This window comes from Schistocerca serialis, chromosome 1 (genome assembly GCF_023864345.2).
Source record: "Schistocerca serialis cubense isolate TAMUIC-IGC-003099 chromosome 1, iqSchSeri2.2, whole genome shotgun sequence".
Classification (NCBI taxonomy): domain Eukaryota; kingdom Metazoa; phylum Arthropoda; class Insecta; order Orthoptera; family Acrididae; genus Schistocerca; species Schistocerca serialis.
The window spans coordinates 144,920,078-144,936,827 of record NC_064638.1 but is presented as its reverse complement, the minus strand read 5'-3'; the positions used below and the strand labels follow the sequence as shown (position 1 = coordinate 144,936,827).

At 42.8% G+C, this 16,750-nt stretch overlaps 1 pseudogene; it reads left to right on the top strand.

The window, feature by feature from the left end:
• Positions 1-7,203: 7,203 nt before the first annotated feature.
• Positions 7,204-7,321, top strand: LOC126426730 (5S ribosomal RNA; annotated as a pseudogene).
• The last annotated feature ends 9,429 nt before the right edge of the window (positions 7,322-16,750 follow it).

Genomic DNA, 16,750 nt, shown 5'->3' with positions numbered 1-16,750 from the left:
GGACTGATGACCACAGATGTTTAGTCCCATAGTGCTCAGAGCCATTTGTATTGGTGTTCCTTATTACCAGACATTCAGTATTACAGTATTGAACAGGACGAACTGGAAAGTAACAACTTCCGTAGCAGTCAATTCCGATTACCAGCCCCATTAGGTTCACGGTCATGTTAATAATAAATATTGGGCTGCTATTCGATCGGATCAGGTCGGGACGCAACGGAGGTGTTACAAAGTGACTCTGAACGTGCCACAGTATTTTATCGACTCGGAAAACAGTTTCAGTTATCACTTCTTTTCACCTAGTAGTAATGTCATCCGATAAGAGACGTCTCAATGATCAGCGCTATAAAAACTTCGGAACTTTCTTTACCGAACATTGCTTCCCGTGAGACCATTTTCACAGTAACAGCAAAGTGAGCAGAATATATGACGTACATCCGCTATCAATGGAGTCAATATTTTCTTTAGATGTTAGGCAGCGACTATATTCTTCCAGCTTTGAATAGCTCATTGATCATATTACCATCGTTCCCGTGTGACTAGAACGAACAGATGAAATGTTTCGCTATGGAAGCCCTCTTTTATAACTCACAGATATTTGTGCAATTTCTGCTGAATCCAACACGACTGAAAGATACATACAAGGCGACAACAGATGAGCTACATCATTTTGACACACAATACAGGAGCGCCTCAGCTGAAAAAAGTGGATTATCTGCATGCAGTGGTCGGTCACATGTTCGACGCTGGTTGTTGCTTTTTCGTTATCCGTCACAGAGGTGCGTCGCTAACGTTTACGCCGTGCAGCTCTGCTAGCTTAAACTAAACACATTACACAAGTGACCTCACAGACAGATAAGTGAGACATGTTTGGGAATTAAAGATAAATATAATTGATTAATGATAAGTACGTACTTTTTTCGAGCAGCTTCAGCCATTTGAATGGTGTCGCATGTGGGCTTGCGGGAATCTGGATGTACGTGTCGACCGAATGCTGCACATATTGCGCACAGTATATCGGCAGTGTGCCGCTGCTTTCAGCAACGGTCTGTGGAACATCCCCATACCCGTAGACCAGGTTGTGGATGTCCGAACAGTACCGACACACGTCAACACCGACGCGTTGTGCGAGGAGCGGTGATCGGCCGAATATCATTCACGGACGAAATCCGGACACATTTTGCACCTCCTGTGTTATAAGGGACCACAGGGAACCGTGTGCCACGAGCAGGATTAACATAATGTGTGGCTCCGGCAAGGCTACTATTAATACCACGACACCGCCAAGCATGGCTATTCTGATGTCGTGAAGAGTCGACACAGATTCCATCTGTATCCGACCAATGGACGTACCGTTAATGGCGTTGACCTGGCGAGCTGACTACACTAGAGGGCATTCGCCTCCTATACAAAGGTCCCAATCCAAGCTTCATGCTGTGGAGGGCCATCAGTTACAACTCGCGGTCACGTTTGATGTTTCTGCAGAGTAACGTAACCAGGGCCTACTACACTGTACAGGCTGTTATACTTGTGCTGCTGCCCTTTCTTCGACAGGAAAGTGATGTGCTTCTTGAGCAGGACAGTGCGCGTCTACATAGGCTGCTACGAAAGAACGGGTTTTTCGTAGTGTATCAAAGCTACTGTCGCCAGCTAGATCATCAGACCTCTCACCAACTGAACATGTAGAGGACGTGATGAACCGGGCACTTACTTGATCTCCAGGCCCTGCAAGGACCACTGTCGGATTGTAATTAAGGCGAAAGAAAATTGGCACCTTGTGAACTCACTGACGGAATACATCCATCTAGTGATTTTTAAATTCTTTTATGAGGGTGGTTTGATAAGTCTGGTAAAAAATCAAGAAAAAGTGTTCGTTTCAAGAACAACTCACCTTATTTTGCGACATAGTTCTCTTTGGGGGATATACACTTTGTCCAGCAGTCCTCCAGGTTTCTCATCCTACTGGAAAAATAGGTTCTGTCAGACTGTGCAAAATACTCCTTGACTGCAACTTTTATCATTTGATGAAAATTTCTTCCCAGCAAGCCAAAATTTCAAGTAAGAGAACAGGAAGACGTCACTTGCGGCTACGTCTGGAGAACGGGGCAGCTGAGGAACCAATACACTTTAACTGTCATTATCACCAATGTGTGATAGGGTTCATTATCCTGAAGAAAGAGCACTTTTTTGTGTACCAACCTTGGTCTTTTTTCAGCCAATACAAGCTCCAAATGATCCAACAATGAAGCGTAATTGGGACCAGTTTTGGTTCTGCCATTTTTCAAGTTATCTATGAGCATTATTCCTGGAGAATCGCAAGGAACAGTGGCGATCACATCTGGCAAAATGGTCTTTGCCTCCTTCACCACACTATCTGAGCCGTGCATGGCTCGCGTTTATCTCATTTATTGTTTTTCATCTTCTATTACGGTACTGCCGCCTCGTTTTCTTATTCCATTTACTGGCGTCACTAACTTCCTGCCTTACTTGCCCGTGGGCGGCAGCAGCAGTGCGTATCGATAAGTGCACTGTCGTACCATCTCTGGAGCGACCGATAGTATTTCTGGGTCGTCATGTGTCTGGCAGTCAGTTGGAAACGGACCAGCAGTGCGGTTGGGATGCAGCACCAGTGAAGTCGGGAACGGAGCGCCGGTGAGTCGCCGACAGCCAGTGCTCGCCGACACACATGAACTGTCCAATGGAGGGAGATTGGAGCGGGAGGACGGTTGGTTGAGCGATCAGTTTGTCTTCTCATCGGCCGACGTATATTTGCTCCTTTCACAGTTTCTGGGCCTGGGAGTAGGTCGGTTGGCGAGGAGCAGCGAGGAATTCTCTGCAGGACGTGGTCTGGCCGGGGCCACTGGCGGTCTCTACATAGTGTCGGAGAGTGTGGGGCTGTTCCCATTGCTACGAGGTCCATGGCTCACCGACCCTGGACACGAAAGTTGAGTTTTGATTTAATCTACCAGCAAGTTCACGCTGTGTTGACTGGGGTTCGTTGCCGGCTGTTGGGATATTCCCGAGAGCAACAACGTGGTTTTCAAGTTGGAAAATTCTAGCCACCCTCTGTTGGAGTTTCCCTGTATTTGGTTACCTGAATTGAAGTGCACCAGCAGAATCTGCTGCCTTGTGGCCATTAACGTTCCGGTTACCTACCCTGGCCATTGACGTAAATTTAAGGCAGTGTAGTTTCATCATTGCGTTGTTGCTGTCCAGCACGGTGTGTAGATTGACAGCTCCATGTATGATTGGTTATGGGCGCCAATATCTTCTACATTGTTCCATTGAACTCCCTGTTGTGCCCTGGTTAGGTGAAGTGGAAGTTGTCTTGTCGGTGGGTCCATTGACCGTCGGTCAGTTGGGTTGCCGTTGGATCGTGAAGGGTTGGCCCAACTGTCTGTCTCACCTAAGCAAACGTTAGGGTTTGAATTCCAGGCCGACCCTCGAACATCTGAGCGCCCTTGTATGTACCGCCCTTTTTTATTTGTTCTTGTTGTTTGTACTTGTATGGCTTGTAGCCGGTTTTTTTTTTTTTAATTAAGGTTGTTTTGCCCTTAAGGCGTAAGATTCTTCAGGCCTTTAGCCTCATTTAAAGAATTGTTTCACGTGTGACCTTTGGCATTTTAAAGGTTTTAATGTTGAATTTTAAGTGTTAGACCTTCAGCCGATTTTGAGTTTGAGTTGTTTATCACTTAAGGCCTTCAGCCTAAATTAAAGAACTGCATCACGTAAGGCTTTTTTTTAAATTAATATTATGAAGCTTTAATTGTTAGTCCTTCAGCCAATTTTGATTTACCGTGATTCCTGTTGCAGTGTTTGATTCTTTGGGTCTTCAGTGTAATTAAAGAACTGTTTTAAGATAAGGCTTTGCCTTTTAAATTTATGTTTTCGTTGAGTTTTGCCTAATTAAGAACTGTTTCATGTAAGGGCTTTATTATTTTTTATTTAATGTTGTTTAGCCTTACGTGTTGGGCTTCAAATTGTTTGCTCAGAAAATCTCAGATTCTTTGGGCGACTGATGACCATAGCTGTTAAGTCCCATAGTGCTCAGAGCCATTCTTTGGGCCTTCACCCTAAATACAGAACTGTTGTAAATAAGGCTTGCTTTTAAATTTCTGATTATGCTTGCGTTTTAAGTTATTGGCCTTCAGCCGTTTTTAAATTAAAGTGCCTTTCAGCTAGTAATTAAGTCCCAAAGATTAAAGCTGTGTGTTAAAAACAATTTTTTTTGGGCCCTTGCAATGTTTGATCAAATAATAAAGTTGTATATTCGAGTGCAATTGACAGCCCCTTGTTTTGGACCCTTTCCGCACTTTCACCAGCCTTTGTTTATTATTTTTAATGCCATTTTTACTCTGTTTCTTCAACAGTCATAAATCAGTGAAGAAATCGTGCAGATTGTGGTTAAATATCACCTTCTGCTGGATGTGCTTCTGGTCAACTGTGAGCAACCGTGGTTCTCACCTCAGACACCTTCATATCCAATCCTCTATGCAGTCCCTTGCTCAGTTAAGATGCCTACAATTTCAGCAATCTCACAAATTTTTATTCGGTGGTCTTGAATAACCCTATCATGTATTTTGCCAATAGTCTCCTTTTTCATGTACATATGCAGACTAAAGGATAAATGGAAATTTGTACCAAGCCTAGCATTCAAGCCTAGGTCTCCTGCTCCTTAGACAGATGTGCTATCCTGACGCAGTAGCTTTGCACAACTGCATGGACTGCAGCTGCACGCCTTCCACCTCAATCCAAATTCCCATTCACACCTCAACCTACTTTATGTTACCCCAAACTCGAACAGCTCAACTGGGCTGCCGTGCGGGATTAGCCGAGCGGTCTGGGGCGCTGCAGTCATGGACTGTGTGGTTGGTCCCGGTGGAGGTTCGAGTCCTCCCTCGGGCATGAGTGTGTGTGTTTGTCCTTAGGATAATCTAGGTTAAGCAGTGTGTAAGCTTAGGGACTGATGACCTTAGCAGTTAACTCCTATAAAATTTCATACAAATTTGAACACAACTGGGCTAAGGTGTGAATATGAATTTGGACTGAGGAGGAAGACATGCTGGTGTAGTCCATGCAGTTGTTGAAAGCCACTGTCCCAGGGTGATATAGTGGTCAGTGTGTCTCTCTCGTGAGCAGGAGACTCGTGTTCGAATCCTAGCCCTGCTACAAATTCACATTCAAAAAAATGTTCAAATGTGTGTGAAATCTTATGGGACTTAATTGCTAAGGTCATCACTCCCTGAGTTTACACACTACTTAACCTAAATTATCCTAAGGACAAACACACACATCCTTATCCGAGGGAGTACTCGAACCTCCACCGGGACCAGCTGCACAGTCCATGACTGCAGCGCCTTAGACCGCTCGGCTAATCCCCTGCGGCAATTCACATTCATTGCTTTAGTCTTCCTATATACATAATAGATCCAGAATGAGATTTTCACTCTGCAGCGGAGTGAGCGCTGATATGAAACTTCCTGGCAGATTAAAACTGTGTGCCCGACCGAGACTCGAACTCGGGACCTTTGCCTTTCGCGGGCAAGTGCTCTACCATCTGAGCTACCGAAGCACGACTGACGCCCGGTACCCAGATTGCCTGTTGTGAACCCGTCGTACAACTGCCAAACTAATCAGTATTGAGAACGTTACGCACCAGTTGTTGTATGTGTGACATACTCGTATTTACCAAAACATTTTTCGAGATTAAGTTATACCATTATCTAGTACTTCAAGTTAGCATCCCATTCGGAACCATCAAAAACAATATTCCAACAGCAAACATGCATTGCCAAACATGAAACTCTTCCTTAAACATCTCATGTTGGTGCATAATACTATCACCCACAGGTGCTAAACACTCTCGTTACGATAGCTGATTCCCTCAATTATCGCCCGACACCTGGGTTTGTAATTATCGCTCAATGCGTTTACCGCTTAGCAATTTTGAAAAGTCTATCTAATAATGTTCTATAATAATTCCAAAGTAATTTATGACACAATTATCGTTCAAGTGGCAATGCAACACATCATTGTCGTTATCACCCTCATGTATATGGATTTCTGGCAGGGCGTTTCCCTGATTTATGAGTTAATCTCGAAACAAAATTACCGCCGGTAGGCATTTATGCTATGGGATGGGAAATCTGTCATGTTTGCTTGGTCGGTGACACTCCAACCGTTCTTTACTCCCATTCCTGCGCTGTGGAAATGCCACAATGAAGTTAATTCAGTTACGTAAAAAACCTGTGGACTGAATAAGTCTTGTCACGATGCTCCCATGAGAATATGAAGACCGTGCACAGTTATAAAGAATTTAGCTCCACTATCGGTCTACGACATATCCGATCTTCTAAATCTGTGAAATTTGGAAAGGAAAGTGCGTCAGCATGGAAATTTTCTGAGCCGTATCTATACAGGAGAAAACCCAAAGCACAGCAGTGAACCGATGTAAGTCATCCACACAGATATAAAATTCTAACAAAGCAGGCTACTGCTGCTAATATCTAACAAAACTGTATCACCTGAATGAATATTCAGTAACGCTGTACGTTTGTATACGGAGGATTCAGAGAGAAAAATCGGTAATTCGTGAAAAACATGTAAAATTTAGAAACCGTTCGATAACTAGACACTTGTGACTATACAGAATGAACATTAATAAAATCGACAAATTACAGGGACGGATTTCTGACTGAAAATGGAGGAAAAAATGTTCTTTGTAATGTGTCCGGGAATAGACGGTGTGCGTGCAGTGACAACAAATTGTTCTGGAACACTGTACAGAGCTGCATCGGATTACAACAGATGTTCAAAGTGGCCTCTGTGAAATTACAGGTGATATGGATACTAGCTAGAAGCTAGTGTCCTGTCACATAAACGTACTTCGGCTTACACCATCTTGACGGGCCACTTGCCCGGAGCTTGAACGATGGTTCGTTTTAGTATCCTGTAGAAACCGGTCCTCGAAATCTGGTGCCGCACAGTTCTCTGCCCCCCTACGCTTTCGTCTATCTGAAAGTACCCACGATCACACAAAGAGGTCTTGAAATGTTACGTAGTGGTTGGAGTCTGTGAGGGAACTTGTTTTAGTATAGCCGTGTTGCCTATCGATCATTTCCAACTGCTTGGTCGTACGCAAATATCATTTCCGGTTGATCCCGATATGAATGTCGGAATATTTTGTTGCTTATAGTACGCTGAGCCAACGGTCTTGTCGCAGTGGTAACGCCGGCTCCCGTCAGATCACCGAAGTTAAGCGCTGTCGGGCTGGGCTAGCACTTGGATGGGTGACCATCCGGTATGCCGAGTGCTGTTGGCAAGCGAGGGTGCACTCAGCCCTTGTGAGGCAAACTGAGGAGCTACTTGATTGATAAGTAGAGCGGTGTGCTGACCACATGCCCCTCCATATCTGCATCCGGCGACGCCTGTGGGCTGAGGATGACACGGCGTCCGGTCGGTTACCTTTGGGCCGTCATGGCCTGTGCGGGAGGAGTATAGTACACTTCGTCAATCACATATCCTGCTACACACAAGGCTCGTGGTCAGAGGAATTGTCTTTGGTCAGCGCTATCTACCATTACGATTCATTTCCGGAGACATGTTCATAGGACCTTATTTGCTCCATATCCAGTCAGGAATCCGTACCTGCAGTTTGTTTGTTTTACTAATGTTCATCCCGTATGTTGGAAGCAAATATAACTGGTGTTCTACTGGTCGGAACGTGGACCGTAAGATCGATTAATCTGCTTAGTAGTTTGGACAGATTGAGAAAAAGGGGGGAGGGCGAATGTCGTCATCGCCTCAGATGTCATAATATCACACTGCACAAATATCTTCTCTCTCACTCATGCCAGAAGCAGTGGATGGTACATAGGGAAGCTTAATCCTTTAGTAAACAACGAACACTTACAATCAAAAATTGAAAATGTGTAACAAGAAGAGGTCCCCAGAGGCGCGATAGACTGTTTGAAAGTATGTGTATGGTGGTGTAGCGTAACATCGCAGGTATCGTACACTGCAGCCAATCACCCTGGTGGGCCCTCGTGTGCGAGTAGTTGACGAAAATATATCGGAATTTTGTGTCACTCAAAAGCGTTAAAAAAAGTTTCAGTATTGAGTGGAATAATGGATAGGGTAACAGCTTCACTTGCAGAAGGTTGTGGGTTCCAGTCTCGTCAAATGTCCGCCCCGATAGGTGAGTCGTTGCCGGCACGGTACCTCGGCGAGTTCGGTCAGAGGGTTAGCTGCCTTCTATAATAGAAAGAGCTGAATGTATGGAACGACAACGGACTTGATCGGGTGTCACGGGACGTCCGCAAGGAACAAATGAAACGAACGTGAACGAACAAAATGAAATTAGAAAAAAAGTGGTCAGCGCGACGGAATGCGGTACAAAGGGGCCCGGGTTCGATTCCCGGCTGGGTCGGAGATTTCCTCCGCTCAGGGACTGGGTGTTGTGTTGTTCCAATCATCATCTCATCCCCATCGACACGCAAGTCGCGGAAGTGGCGTCAAATTGAAAGACTTGCACCAGGCGACCGGGAGAAGAGGTCCTAGCCACACGGCAGTTATCCAAATTACTTTCTTATACAATTGATTAATTTGAATGTATTTTTTATCCTCTTACTTTGTTCATCAATTTAATCACCGTATGAACTTTTGCTTTTGTTTAACTTTTTCTTTCTGTCATTCTTTTTCCAGTTGAAATTTTTATGAATATGAATTTAATTGTAATTATCTATTTAATATTCAATTATTTGAAAATTTCGAAACATCAGTTAAAAAGAAAGAAAGAAAAAAGACGGAATGATCTATTTATATGTGTGCAACGGGATGAAAAATATATTTTTGTTACCAGATGTGCAATTTTTCCTCTTTACGGTAATCGTCGTACAAACATTTAGAACATAACCTGAAAGCTATTGCACTATGTACAAAATAACGCAGATGAAAACTTTCATGAAAGATGAGTTTACAAGTAAAACGAAATTCAAGCAAAATGAGAAATGGATATAATGAACGCAAATAATGTGGACGAAAAAACAGAGTGATAGAACAAAAGAAATTAAATCGAAATTAATACATAAAATTAATTAAAAACACTTGTACAAGGATTTCAAGTGGAGCAAAAATGAAGGGAAAAAAAGACACCAAATTAAGAAGTTGATATTACGATTAAAATTATGTGACAAGGGAATGGAATTGAAAAATTATACTTAAATGAATTAACTGAATAAAAATGATGATCAAAGTCATTTCTAAAAAGATTTAAAAATAAAACCAGTTTTCTGCCCCTGACAAGATTCGAGCCCACAACGTTTTCCATGCAAAGCTTTTTTCTCATCCATTATACCTCATAACCAGATTCAATAATTCAACTTTTTTAAGCTATTGAGTGGCACACAAAGTTTAGATTTTTTTCGTCAATTATTCGCAAACGAGGACCCATCAGGGTGAATTGATGCTGTGTGTGACACATGTGATCTTAACCCACATCGCTGTACAGACGGTTTCAAAAAGTCCATCACACCGCTGGGGACCTCTCCTTGTAAGAACTACTTCTCAAAAGAGATAATGATCAGAGTAGGTCGAGAGGATATATTAGGAAAAGCGTGATCTGTGATGTTTTTCAGTAAACCGCTTCATCATTGTATTTTGGACAGACTGTGTTTTGCGGCAGTAATTTTAGATCTGATGGTTCAAATGGCTCTGAGCACTATGGGACTCAACTGCTGAGGTCATTAGTCCCCTAGAACTTAGAACTAGTTAAACCTAACCAACCCAAGGACATCACAAACATCCATGCCCGAGGCAGGATTCGAACCTGCGACCGTAGCGGTCTTGCGGTTCCAGACTGCAGCGCCTTTAACCGCACGGCCACTTCGGCTGGCGGTTTTAGATCTGAATCTAATGTTTTCATCAGATCGAAATGGGAAATCAAAATGACAAATAAAGGAATGATACAGGCAATGTTTTCTTACGTTACATAAAGTTCCAGTCATCAGGTAGGGTACGTTATTAAGCTACGCTACAGATCCCTTGGACGTGTCCATTGTTTCTGATGTTGAAAGAGACTGCGTCGCTTTGCACGAACATTGGAAAGATAATGGCCGTTTTCCAACCATGATCACAGTCATTTCGTTCGCCACCAGTGTTGCGAAACAGCATACTGTCTACGTGATAAGCCTGTAGCAAGATGACTGCTATATGGAGCAGTTTAATTCTTGTGATTCGCTCGCCTTCTGCCGAAAACAAAAAGAATGGATAACAGTGGGCAGACGAGGAACTGGGTTACAGTTTGGTAATATCAGAAGATCAGTATCAGCAAAACTTATTCAGATTTTTTAGTACAAAAACACACTCGAAACAAGTAGACTGTAGTTCGCCTTGTAAGTTGACCATGTGCTGAAACAGCTACCAAGTGTACAGTTTAGTGTTGTGGAAATGTTCACTATATGGTAATCATTCAGAATAATAACAGATTTTATTTTATAACTTCAAATGCCATTTTCTTGCTGCAGCCTATTTTATTCGTTGCACGTGCGTTTCGCCTTGTACACTAAGGCATCCGTAATAGATTTAATCTGGAATAATACAGTTTTTGCTTCTATGTAATAATTAAACACTAAATAACAGTTCGCACCATAATTTTTACATTAATAAATTACCACTTACATTTATTCTTTTTTGCTGTCGAAATCTGCGTTTTTCCTCATTTGGTCTTAGGTTTTACGTCGCGCTGTTACTTCACTTACAAAATATCGACATATTTTCACGTCAAAATCTTTGTTTCGCAGTTTTCATATTTCGGAAGCTAACTGCTATGGAAAACCACTATTGGTCTGCTGATTAACTTACGCAACTAATAAAGAAATAGACACTAAGCGAACACGAGGTTACGACTGAAATATCTTACAGTTCTAGTACGAAAAATCTGCAGTTAGACCCAGACTTGTAGAAGCGTTCCACAGCAGTCAGATAATGAAATATGAAAAGTACAGAATAAAACGATCGTGGCGCGAAAGTGAGTCGATCTTTTAAAAGCGAAATGATAGTGCCATCTCTAGCCTATGAACAAATAAGAAGAAACTCATATTTCGGCCCGAAAAAACGGAGAACTGTAAGTAGTAATTTATTTGAGTAAAAATTACGAAGTGAACAGCTTTCTAATCTATAAACAAAAAAGTGTATTATTACAAATTAAATCAGTTCAAGAAGTTTTAAGGTAAAATTGGAAGCATATATGTAACAAATACAACAGACTGAAGCAAGAAAAGAGCTTTCGCATTTGTAAAATCAGTATTCACATACTTGCTGTGGATGATGGCCAAGCAAACAAAGTTGTAATAACATATTGCCTGAGTGTTGAGGTAACACGAAAAAATCAAGGTGTACCCCAAGATAAAAGATTATTGATACTTCTCAATCTATCAACCATTCCTCACCGATTTCTCTTCAGGCCAATTACACCATCACCTTTACATCACGTTTGATTTCCCAAATTTTATCATTGTTGCGTAGCTCTTCAAAATGCTCAGATTTTCTGTACTCAGTTCTCCTCACCGACATCATTTCGTTCCCGGACAGGACTGCACTGCAAAGGACAGTTCTGGAAATTTTCCCTCATTCGTAAATCGACGTTCGCCACCGGTAAATTTTGTAGAGAAAAGGTTTCCGCGTCTCTTTGTTGTAATAAGTTTCTTGCTTTATTCGTTTTATCTTACTTCTCAGGTAAAAGAATCATTCATTTTTCTTTTATTACATTTTCCAAAATATTCCGATCGTGCAGATTATTATTTTCGTTTCTATTACCCTTCGTGGCCTACGGAGTGGCGCAGTGGTTAAGACAGTGGGGAAACAGAATTCAAGTATCTGTTCCGTTGTCCATCTTTATATATTCCGTGGCTTCACTAAATAGGTTCAAGTGAATGTATCCGTGCTTGCTTTGAAACGGTCTTGGAACATTTCCTTCTCCGTCGTTTTCTATTTCGAGCGTCTACTCTGTTTCTCAGCACATTCAATCATTCATTCATTCATTCTTATTCTTTATGGAAATATTTGACATATTTATACGGAGCGTTTCACGTACTACTGTGTTCGACTTCGCGCTGGAACCTTTTTCACAATCCAATAGCTGCATATACATCGGCCCGTCGTTCGAACAACGTAGGAGGTGGCGTATCGGTTTTAAGCGTTAAACATTTACACGATCCAGAAGCGGAAAAGAAAATTGAGGATGTGTTAGATGACGATCAGGCTAGCTTTAGGAAAGACACGGGTATCAGATAGGCAGTTACGACGTTCTGCATGGTGCAATAATGGAAGCAAGACTTAGCAAAAATAGGGACACCTTCAAACTATTTGTCGGGCTTGAAAAAGTGTTCGATAATGTAAAACGGTGCGAGAGGTTAGAAATTCTAAGTAAAATAGGTGTCAGATATTGGGAGAGACGGGCAGTATACATAATTAACAAGAAACCAGAAGAATGGAAGACCACAAACAAGTTGCTCGGATTAAAAAGGGTGTAAGACAAGGATGCAGCCCTTCTCCTGCTGTTAAATCTGTACATCGAAATAGTAACGACAGAATAACAGATAGATTCAGAAGTTGGATTAAAATTCATGATGATGTTATGGCAGCCTGCCAATCGGGAGGCGATTTATTGTATAGTGCTAAAGTGTCTGTCCCACTTTGTCTGTGCATAATTATTAAATGCAGCTGCTCGTGATGGCTTTTAAGCAAAATTAACTGCTTCTGAGAATATTAACCCTTAAATTAAAGTCACTATTCTAGGTCAACACACAATCATTTCCAACTGCGAAGAAAAAAAAAACCTCTGAACTGCTGCAACTGAGGTTGATGTACTGTTCCATAAATCAGCACAAGAACTGCACCTCGTATGCTACTAATTATTTTTACGTATTTCAAATCAGTCAACTTCAGTATTATTCCGATTAAAACTGGCCTGGCACAAAATGAATGATCCACACCAGTCAGTCTTGAATACAACGAGTTACCGTATAATACTAGACTTTTTCCTGTCTTTCATTCAGGAGCAATGACGTGCGACGTTCTTCGGCGGCCGATGCTGTCGCCTCGCTGTATTTGCCCCCGCAACATCATGGCAAGTGCTGTCTCCTAGCCCAGTACATAAAGACACTGCGCGGCTCGTTACAATAAAAGCTTTTTGAACATACTACCACAAAATTAAAACAACCTACTGAGCATCATCCCAGGTGATCCGTCACAACAAATGCACTATAAGACAAAAAAATGCACTTTAAGACAAAAATAAATCAAAGACGCAGCAGGAAGGAATTTGGGACGTAAACCGGTAGATGTGACGTACATTTACAGACAAGTAAATGAGAACAATTTCGGAAAAGACGGTTAATTTATTCAACAAAAAGGGCTTCACAAACTACGCAAGTCAGAAACGTCTGGATCCACCTCTGGCCCTTATATGAGCAATTATTCGGCTTGGAATAGTTTTATTGAATTGTTGGATATTCTCCTGAGGGACATCAAGGAAAATTCTGTCCAATTGGCTTGTTAGACCGTCAAAATCCCGAGCTTGTAGGAGATTTAAACGTTCTCAGTGACGGAGAGGTCCGGCAGCGTTGCTGGCCTAGGTACGGTTTGGTGAGCACGAACATAAGCAGTAGAAACTCCCGCCGTGGGCGGGAGGGCGTTGTCTTGGTGAAATACAAGCCAGAGTGGCTTGCCTGAAAAACAACAAGATAGGGCATAGAACATCGTCGACGATTCACTGTGTTGTCAGGGTACCGCGGATGACAACCAAAGATTCAAATGGCTCTGAGCACTATGGGACTTAACATCTGAGGTCATCAGTCCCCTAGAACTGAGAACTACGTAAACCTAACTAACCTAAGGACATCACACACATCCATGCCCGAGGCAGGATTCGAACCTGCGACCGTAGCAGTCGCGCGTTTCCGGACTGAAGCGCCTAGAACCGCTCGGCCACACCGGTCGGCGCAATGTAGGAACGACATATAAATTTTAAATCACCAACACAGTAGTTGAACAGTCTCGCGACGAGTATGTCGGCTATAATGCAGACACCAGCTTGTTGGTTGTTTATTTGGCTACTTATAGTAGCTAGAGTATGCCTTAGTGTGCTTCCCCAGTACGTTTTATATTTTGCTCATTACACAGTGTTGACGAACTCGAAGCAAGTGCCGAAGTTACAGGTAAGAATCCTTACAGAAATCACAAGAGCCCGCTTGTAACAGGTTCTGGTGAGACGAGTATTCCAAGAAGGTAGTTACTTGCAGGGGAGCAGTGTTCGCCGGATGCCATGTTTTGTGGCTAGGCAGGTGTGGGCAAAACATCAAACGCGTGGAATTCACCTTGTTCCAACAGTTCCCTCTGAGAAAAACAAAGACGTGACCGTAAACTGCTGACAAGCTAGTGAGCCGCATCAGTGGCTCTTTGACGTAAGGCTTCTTGTCTTTACGTGCCACAACTCGTTTCTTACATCTAAGGATACAGCTGTTCTTCAGTTGTGTCGGTATGACTCGGTGTACTTCATATAGACAGTAGCAATAACGTGGGGTTTGAACTGTCGTTTTCATCACACTGAGAACTTCTTACCTAAGGTTTCGGCTGCGTACAACAATGTGCTTCTGTTCCTATTTCCCTCTCCCAAGTCATTACCATTCTGAAAGGTGTAAGGTAAGTCTACATAAAATTCAAGTAATAATAGGCTACAGGCCGACGGAGGAAAGATATTTTAGCGGCTTATTCTTATCATTTTTACTGTGCTGAAGCTACCACTGTAACAAAAAGCTTTGTCGCTCAGCAGTTTTTACAATTAACACTCGATACGCAAAAAAATTATGGGTTAACCCCTCCCAGCGATTCCATACGACACAAATGTTGCAGGGTTTTGTTCTTTCTTTAGAGCACAACTTACAACTGTTTTTAGCATAGGAAATCATAGATTCTTATCAAATAGGTTCTGAATTCTACATTCTTTGTTTTAAAACGTCTTATTTACCATTCCCATTGCGTTTGTGGCACTCTATACTTCAGGCAATATTTTGACAACAGCAATGGTTCAAATGGCTCTGAGCACTATGGAACTTGACTGCTGTGGTCATCAGTCCCCTAGAACTTAGAACTACTTAAACCTAACTAACCTAAGGACATCACACACATCCATGCCCGAGGCAGGATTCGAACCTGCGACTGTATCGGTCGCGCTGTTCCGGACTGTAGCGCCCAGAACCGCTCGACCACTCTGGCCGGCACAACAGCAATGGAGAACACTGATGTGAAATAAGTATTATTTATGAAGAACATCTTTAGAATGAGATTTTCACTCTGCAGCGGAGTGTGCGCTGATATGAAACTTCCTGGCAGATTAAAACTGTTTGCCGGACCGAGACTCGAACTCGGGACCTTTGCCTTCCCGGTCAAGTGCTCTACCATCTGCAGGGTTCGCAGGAGAGCTTCTGTAAAGTTTTGAACGTAGGAGACGAGGTACTCGCAGAAGTAAAGCTGTGAGGACGGGGCGTGAGTCGTGCTTGGGTAGCTCAGATGGTAGAGCACTTGCCCGCGAAAGGTAAAGGTCCCGAGTTCGAGTCTCGGTCCGGCACACAGTTTGAGTCTGCCAGGAAGTTTCAAGAACGTCTTTGTTTTTCCAAGTGATACTGCTTGTAGTAAATCTAAATATGTCTACGTAAATTGGAGCTGGATGGGGGAGAAAGGAAAGAAAAGGGCAGGAACTAACAATATGAACTGCATCGGTATTTTACGAGGAAGAAGCGAGGACGAGTGAAAATGTATGCCGGAACAGGACTCGAACCCAGGATCTCCTGCTTACTAGGCAGTAGCGTTGGGGATAGAAAGTTGTGAATTCACTGGCCACTGAGGGGAATCGATTATATAATATAATGAATTTATATAATCGATTCGCCTCGATGGGCAATGAATTCACAGCCTTCAATGCGGATGTAAATTTACGTTCGACCCCCAGAGGGAATCTAAAATTTGCGAGTATGGAGGAAATGAACAGGGACTGCGGACAGGTGGCGATAGGTGGGAATGTGGGTCGGCCACGGAGCGTGCCAAGATGGCCTGCGCATTTGCGATAAACACTGTGTCTGGGTGGCACAGTGGTTAACAGAACTTCCTAGTAAGCAGAAGGTCCTAGGTTCGAGTCTGTCAAGCACAAATTTTCAGTTGTTACTGGTGATTGGGCATGAAGTCCCGACGCGGTTGACACCGTCAGTCCCTGCCTTTTCCTTTCCTTTCTCCCCTCTCCACCTCCAATTTATATAATATGTATTACAGCTGCATACTTTGCGCGCTGTGTGTTCTATCGGGTTCTTTTCATCGATTCACCTTCCGCTTATGAAGTAAGTGTTTCAGGCGTGTTCATCCTGGGCAGTTGCATAGTCAAAAATGATTTCCTTTCTTTTCTGTTTTATTTCATAACAGAATAATTACGGTGTCTTTTACAACCAGGTTTGACTATGCGGGATGTCTTAGGCATTCTGCTTGAGGAAAAGACACGCCCCTGTGCCCGATGGAATTTACTTGGCGCCCCCTGATCTAGCAGTTCTCACAGTTGAGGATTCAGGTGGTGAAGGAGAAATACCATACAATCTTAACCGTCGACATCTCTGGCTCAAAGCTGAAATACGATTGACAGATACGAAAATAGAAACAGATATGAGAAATTCAGATTACAGACACAGAAACAAACAGGAGACCTTAG